Genomic DNA, 8,622 nt, shown 5'->3' with positions numbered 1-8,622 from the left:
ATAGATATTTAATACTTGGACTTGTTTTCAATATAAACATTTCGTGTTTTTTTCTGTTTTAAAATGTTTGTGCTCGTTAGCAATTTAGATTTATTGTTGATGTTATCCATGACATGGTAATACGTACTGCGAAATGCTAGGCATCTGAAAGTCCCCATAGTTGGTAGTCGCCACGTTATTGGAAATTTTTATTTCAAATTTCACGAAAATGGTTTATAACATTCCCTGCAAGTTTGTCGTTCAAAACTGGTGCCGAATCAATGTTTTAGAGCCTCCCATCAGAGCCATTAATAATAATAATAATTGACCGCAAATATAGTAATAATATCTAATAATATTAATAATTTAAAAAAATACTTAGACCTACTCCCAGAGCTACTCATAGGAGCTAAAAACTAATTTATTTTAGTTCTCAAATATGTATATTCTTTATGTTGATTTATTAATTAAATTTTCACTACAGGGTATTTTACAGCATTTATTTATTTATTTTATTTTATTTTATTTTTTTTTCTTGAATTTTATAATTGAGGGCCATTTTTTATTTCTTGATTCAATTCTTGCTTATACAGTATTTAAATATTTGAAGATTTAAAAAAAAATATATCATTTCTATTACCAAATTTTTCATTGGGGCCATTTTTACCTACCCGTCTTATGGGGCCATTTTTACCGGGGCCATTTTTTCCAGGGCCATTTTTTCCGGGGCCATTTTTTCTGGGGCCATTTTTTCCGGGGCCATTCTTACCTACATTCATCGTATGTCTACACGAGAGTTATAGCGGATAGTTATAGCGCTTTATAAACTGATATATAAATGTTGAAGATTAAAATTATTTCTATTGATCTCATGGTAATGTTTCGATAAAAGACGAAAAACAGAAATTACATTAGGCGAGGGCCTGTCTGGGCTAGGCCTGCTTTGAATTGGTTAGGCAGTAGGCCATCCCAACTATCGACAAATAAAAGGCAAAATAGCCTACGTTTAACATCTAATGTTTACATCTTCTCTTGGTAGAGCATTCCAAGAAAAACCGAAATAAAACACTCTAAATTGTTTTTTTCACCTAACTAGCCTACCTATTAACATTTAGGAGACTTTTAACACGAGCCTCCAAATGTAATATGTGGGTACGAACGTTGTTCGTGGACACAGCGAACGAACTACCACTGTATTTTGCGGATTGCCCAAAAAAGGCATGAAAATTTATATGAAGTTTATAACGAACGGTAATAATATAAATTTGTCCTGTGATGTTTTATTTGGATTATTTTGACAATTCTGAAGTTAAAAAGGTAATTTTAAAGATGCTTTGGTTGATATTATGAACCAACTAGGCCTAGTAGAAATGCCTCGAAAACGAGACCATGGTCAAGCTACAGATGTTATTGCAGTCATCATGTGGCAAGTTAATTAACAGAAAGTTCTGTCGGATGAGAGCCTTGCCAATCCGGTCATTTCAATGTGTCGGTGTTAGCTTGCGGGGTGAAGCGCTTGTTTTCTATCAGGTGATCCCGTTCATACGGTCGGTGTCAGCCTCATAACAAGCGCTTGTTCGATAACTACGATATCACCGGTGTAACTTACACAGTCGGAACAAGGCTTTAATTGTTATTGCCTAAAGTCAGTGGTTAATGTATACATCATCTCATAAATCCCCAAAACAGCTTAGATAGATGAAGTCTTATTTTAATGAACGTGCCAATTGGTCAAGCTCTTGGTTACCATATATAGCTTTAGGGACTTAGAAACTTCCATTACTTTAAAGGTATTGTAGTTTGACCAATCAACACCTGTAAAGTAACAGGTACTACAGTATGCATGAATACTTACACTACCCTTGGGTAATTTGGTTACTGTCAAGAAAACCTTTAGTTGCTAAATATTTAAACAAAATAAAAATTCAACATTGTATAAACTAAACATATCATATTTTTTTAAATACTGTACAGTTTAATTCGTGCGAAATTAGTAACTAAATTCAATAGGCAATGAAAAGTAAAAATGTTGTATTCGTTTACATTATAAATATAATAATTGAAATTACTCCGCTAACAAATAACAATTCCCATTAGCTACACAAGTTTACAATTGATAATAACAATTATAAGAAAATTTAGAAAAAAAGAACAGGTGTAGAGATAGTGACTACGCTTTGTATAAGAAGTACAAAGGCGTGCTTTACCGAATAAAATATCACTACTGTATTATAGAATAATATTATTTAAAAATATTATTTTATTCTGCTCAACCATTTAGCTCAACCATGGCTCAACACACTAACAATTTATTCATAAGATAATCTACAAATGCAACACAGGTATTGAATTCCAGTGCTATCATCAAGGTCGATTTTTAGAGGCAACTAATGTTGGAGCTTTTAGCACAGCAGGAAGCCTGGCCCTGAAGGACGAACCTACTGTAAAGATGCATAGGCAAGGCATAGATCATGAATCTCAGCCACTAAATCCTAGTACTGTATGTTGATGTGTGCTCCACAAAACAATAGTCCCTTTTATACCTCCATGTATAATCTAAGTACAGTAATGCAGCGATACAAAATAAATACACAAAAGAAAAAATATTTACATTACAAACATTTTTTTTTAATACATCAAGGTTTTTATAATATCATGGTGAAAAACTTCGTCGGGGAATTAAAATAAAATTATTAGTATAAAAATATTCCAAAATGAATTTCTTTGACAAAATTCAGTTATTGCAGAGCAAAGAAACTGATTCTTTGCTCTAAATTTTTCTAAATATAAAAAACCAGTAAAATTTGCCCCAGCCCATTGTTACTTTTTTGCAATAACAGGCTCAATTCTTGTTCTATTCTGTTCCTTTTTAACACATTTTTAAACTTCGAAAATTATTATTTTACAGCAGCAATGACTGAGGGTATTACATGGTCGCACATATCGTAAATACGGTAATACACTGAGTTGGTTTTTCTGTTTTTTAACTATAACCTCACTTGCTATTTTACCTCAGCCTCAATTTTTTCTTATTTTGTTCTTAATTTTTAGCAATTTTAGCTTCAGTGTTCTTATAAAATAAAATGTGTTCTCCAATTTAAAAAAAAAAAAAAAAAAGTAGTAACAAAATCAACTAAAATATCGTAAAAATCCTAAATTATTTTGGGGGTTTGCACAAAATTGTTTTTTCGCTACTCGCCTAATCTCACATCACATGATCCCTGGTAAACACCTTCCCCACTCCCCGCCCACTGAGTCAAATATGATTTAAATTGCAAACACATCCGAACGAATCTACATATTCAGTGGATAGAGAGGGAATAATTTGTCCTCAATTAACTCTGGTGCTTTCCAGGGATATACCGTATTTTAATTCCTCGACACATTAAGGTATTTTTGCCATTTTAGCAAAAATTGCTTGTCTGCAATATTTTCAACCAATAGAATAAGCCTAATACTGTATTCAACTGATAATTAAAAATGGTTAGTAGTGGTATGAGGCCGTACCGTAACTCACGCTTTATTTTAATTTGAACATAATTATCAGTTTTTTAATTATGGCTGTCGTGGATTAACACGTCAATGATAACTGTGCGACAATAATTTCCTTTAATTATTATGTTGTTTCCATTTAAGTCATTATGAACAATGTTTTGAGTATAAAGAGCATTTATATCATCATTCTTCATCATTTTCTTTTATGGTGGACACAAATTGGAATTGATTGACGAAAATCTATCAACACGATCATAAGTTTAAACAATTGGTACAAGAAATAAAACATAAATTAAACTGTAATCATTTTTATTTATTTATTATGGCTTCCTTGACACAGTAGGCCTACCGAAATGATCGAATAAGCACCGCGGCCCATTTGTTATGACCTTTTACATAAAAAAGGGTAATTCTATATATAGTAACAAGGTGGTGCGGGTAGAATAGATAGCCATATCTTATCCTAAACCCGTAATACATGCACTTTTAAGTATAAAATATAATTGTTCAGTACCACTACATTTTTTTATCAAGGGTCACGCAAACATATCATTAATGATGTCAGAAACGGTCGAAGGTCAAAGGTCATTGCAACAAATTGGCCCATACCTTAAAAAGTAGTGGATTATGTACATTTCTTTTGAAATTCCTGCATTTTTCTCTAAACAAAGTGTTTTATGGCTTATTAAATCTTAAATTTTTATAATTTCAAAATGGCGTCCAAAGATGGCCGACATACATTTTGCAAGTGGCACATACTTAGGATTTGCAGTGGAAATTTCTTATTTTCTGGGTCATAATATACCATGCAATAAAAAAAAATGTAAATCGAGTTTAAGGAATACATAAACAAATATTGAATTTAAGATGAAAATATGTAATAATAAGCAAGTTACATGTCATTGCTGAAGAACCACATATTCCTCTGGACGCTTAAACCACCATTCCATTGTGATCAAGTTGTTCTGACGTTCGCCATGTCGCCATGTTTGTGGAACGCACGGGCTCGAGTCTCGGTTGACTTTTTTCTTTCTTTGTCAGATTTCTTTTTTGTTACCTTTCAATAACTACGACCACTAAGTGGTCGTGGGGCTAGTGGTCGTGGGACTAGTTGAGGCCCTACCTATATCTTATTTTCCCATCTGGACACTGTTATTATTATTTATCTATTTGAAGAGAAATGTGGGAGAAATAATATTTCCTAAACCAGAACATTCTGCTGTCTATGTTGTCTTTACTACAATTTATATAAACATGTTTATATATTTCTGTATTACTGTCAGTGTCAATGGTCATATATTTATATAGCGCCTTCCACAGAAAAAACGCCTCAAGGGATCTATATGTGTTCTAATAGGACAAAACTTGGTAGGATGGTGCTTTAAAGTAGCAGGACTTACTTTTATATCAGTCAATATTTTTACTTTGGTAGGGTTTGGATTTAGAGTAGGAATTATATGTTTTGATCTTAGATTCAGCAAGTTATTTGCACTAGTAGGAATTAACATGAGCAGGATTTAATCTTTAATAGGTGTTAATCAAACCAATTTCTTGTGTAACCAAACTTAATATTGACTTCAATGGGATTATATTATCACTATTATAGGAGTCTTACATATGGGAGCTGTGTGCGACATGTTTGCTCATGGATTGGGTGGTATTATCAAATCTAAAGAATATAAACCGCAGCAATCTTATCAATTTTAAAAGAGCTCAGAACATTAATATTTCTGAGCGCTCTGGTCCAGCCTCTGCTGTGGAGCAGATAACTGACAACGAGACACTTAGGAAGCACAAAGTTTTAGGAAATGCTATACAAATGCTCATTATAACAGTGGGCCATAAATTGTATAGGGACAGTTCTAGATGTAACAGGGGAGACGCAAAGGTGCAGTGTGGCTCAATGATTTTTTTTCTGTGGGCGTTAAGTTGCAAAATAAGATGATATTCAATGATTTTAATTACTTGAGCTGACTTTTTTGCTTCCAATGTGAAGGAGGCGTAAGTTTTTTTTGGACAGCGTCCCACCATCCCCCCCCCCCACCCACACTTAGATGTGTATAAGAGACCTCCCTAGACACGCCACTGTATAGAGACCATTCCAAATTTGATATTTATTTATATTTTACTTAAGCTCTTATTAAATCATATTTTAAATGATATTGATAAATGCTATGACCCAGAAAATGTAGGCACTGCAATCACCACTATAGGACTACTATTTAGGATTAGGATTATAGTGTCCTGGGCACGACGTTATAAACTGCATCCGGTCGAGTCGTCGGCGACTAATTCCGACAACCCCATCTGGTGGTCTTTAGCGGCCGCCAATGGGAGGGTGGATTTAGCGACCGCTGATGGGAGGGTGGATGGACACCCAGCAGCACGAAAAAAAACAGCTGAACAAAGGGCGGATGAACTCCTCGGAGCCAACGGCCAACCATGCCTTAGTTTAAGGAGTAGGTTTTTTTAGTTTCATAAAACAACTTCAACTTTCTTTTTTCTCAAAATGTCCAAATCAAAGAGCTCAATCACCAAGCGCATAGAGGCTTTTTCGCATGATGCGCTCTATAAATCCAACTATTATTATTTAATGGGTTACGGATATGAAAAATGAATACCGGTATAGCAGCCATTTTGGATGACTTTTTGGAATTATTCAATTTTTGAAAATTATTATTTAATCATTATCAGATGAATTTTGAATTGGTTTCAGTTAAGAAAAAAAAAACTCCCGAGACAAAAAGTACTTAATTTATAGCTACTTTAAAGATTTTGGCGGCCATTTTGGAAAAATCACTTGATGCTTGTGCAATTTTTGGCTAAAATATACATATTCATCTTTTCTAGACCTTATGCTACAGAAAACATCCGAAAAAAAGTTTTCTTGCAATTGTTTTTTGGGGTCGTATGTGGGATAGAACCGACTACGCCTACTGTTTCAGTGTTTGTTACTAAGAATAGATTGACCTTTATGCAAAAGGTCATAACGCTTTGCCTTTGCCTTGCAATTCTTGAACTTGTAAATAGTATTAATGTATTTTGTTCAATTATACTCAAAAGACCAATTATATTTTGTTTCACTTGATGCTTGTGCAATTTTTGGCTAAAATATACATATTCATCTTTTCTAGACCTTATGCTACAGAAAACACCCGAAAAAAAAGTTTTCTCGCAATTGTTTTTTGGGTCGTATGTGGGATAGAACCGACTACCCCTACTGTTTCAGTGTTTGTTACTAAAAATAGATTGACCTTTATGTAAAAGGTCATAACGCTTTTTCCCATGGGAAAAATTGTTCCAACTTTTTTTGGTGGCTCTTGAAACCCTCTTAGATAGTTTCTACTCAAAATGCCTTTGTAAATAATTTTTTGCCACTTTGGCCAAAAATTAGGTGATCTTTTAAAAATCACTCAACATGCCTTGCAATTCTTGAACTTGTAAATAGTATTAATGTCTCATTTGAAAATAAAGAATATTTGTTAAGTTTATTTCTTGAGTAATCAAAGGTATTTCATGTTGTTAATCATGATATATTATTTTTCAAACTTTTCTGTTATGGTGTTAGAGGTGTTGCTTTTGAATAGTTTAAAAAAATAAACAATTTGGACCATTACTCTTAATAACATACATAAATGATTTAACTCGGGTTAGTGACACCCATGCAGGTTGTGTCAATGCTTTGTTTTATTCAAATCACAATCTTGATATTTTGTTCAATACCGTTAATGAAGAATTAGAAAAAATTGGTTCCCTGCAAATAAACTTCTGATTAATACTCAAAAGACCAATTATATTTTGTTTCATCCACGGCAAAAAAAAAACAAAAAACTGAATCTTTCCAATTTTGATATTTCTTTAAATGGAAATAATATTGAACGTAAATCTGAAACTTTATTTTTGGGAGTAATCATTAATGAATATTTATATTGGAAAACTCAATCAGAAATATATATATCAAATAAGGTATCAAAATCGATTGGTGTAATTAATTACGTATATATTTTCCTTGTTCTTCCTTATTTACAATATTGTAATTTGATATGGGCCAGTGATTACTTTTCAAATTTAAATAGATTAATTAAGCTACAAAAAGGGCTGTTAGATTTATTTGCTTGGCATCCTTGTCATCTCATTCTGAACCTTTGTTTAAGAAACTAAGTATTTTAAAGATCACAGATATCCATAAAATCCAAGTAGCCGCTTTTATGTTTCAATATACAAATGGTCAACTCCCACTTTCTATTGTAAATATTTTCCATCATCGAAAGAGTGGGCATAACTATAATTTAAAGAAGGCCAATGATTTATACATTCCGTTTGTCAGATTGAGAAGTAGTCAATTTTTTATTACAGTGTTTGGACCTGCCTTAATTGAATGACATGAATGATAAAATTATTCATTGTAAAAACTTAATTACTTTTAGAAACGCATAAAAAAATATTATTTGGATAGCTATATAGGTTAATTTATCATTTGTATATATCTGTGTATGTTCTGTGTAGTAGCAGACAGCAAATACATCTTAAGAATACCACAATAATTTTCAAACTCAATACCATATAGGCAAGGCCTAATGAATTTTATTTAAAAAAAACTCGGTACAAAACAAACATGTTTCGGCAAATCCTTCGCCATCTTCAGTGTAAAGATTGTTAACATGCAATCTACTATATAAAGGGAGTGAACAACTGTGAAGCATTGTATTTTAATAAATAAATGGAAATTGAACCATAGCTATTTGAACAGACATCATGACATTGCATTTTTAAGGTAACAATTTGACTGTAATTGTAAAGAAGAAAGAATGGCATGAATAAAGATAACGTAGTGATGAACACCAGAATGACGAAATTAAATTAACATGTGAAAGTTCTTGTTGAGAGAGGGCGTGTCCCATTTTATATGTAAGGCCTCCTTTATTTTTCTTTGGTTAGCTGTTGAGGCAGAACACAATACACGGAAACAATCCTCGTTGCATGAGGTTTTACATTGGGATGAGCTATTAAGATGTTTAAAAATGTGCGAGTTCCTGTCCGTGGTCATCTGTGTATGTATATGTATGCGTGTGTGTATATATATATATATATATATATATATATATATATATATATATGTGTGTGTGTGTGTGTGTGTGTGTATATGCC

The sequence above is a fragment of the Anneissia japonica genome, unplaced genomic scaffold, assembly GCF_011630105.1.
Source record: "Anneissia japonica isolate Jap-2015-1 unplaced genomic scaffold, ASM1163010v1 scaffold288162_len571657_cov150, whole genome shotgun sequence".
In the NCBI taxonomy this organism is placed as follows: domain Eukaryota; kingdom Metazoa; phylum Echinodermata; class Crinoidea; order Comatulida; family Comatulidae; genus Anneissia; species Anneissia japonica.
This window is presented reverse-complemented; position numbering follows the sequence as displayed.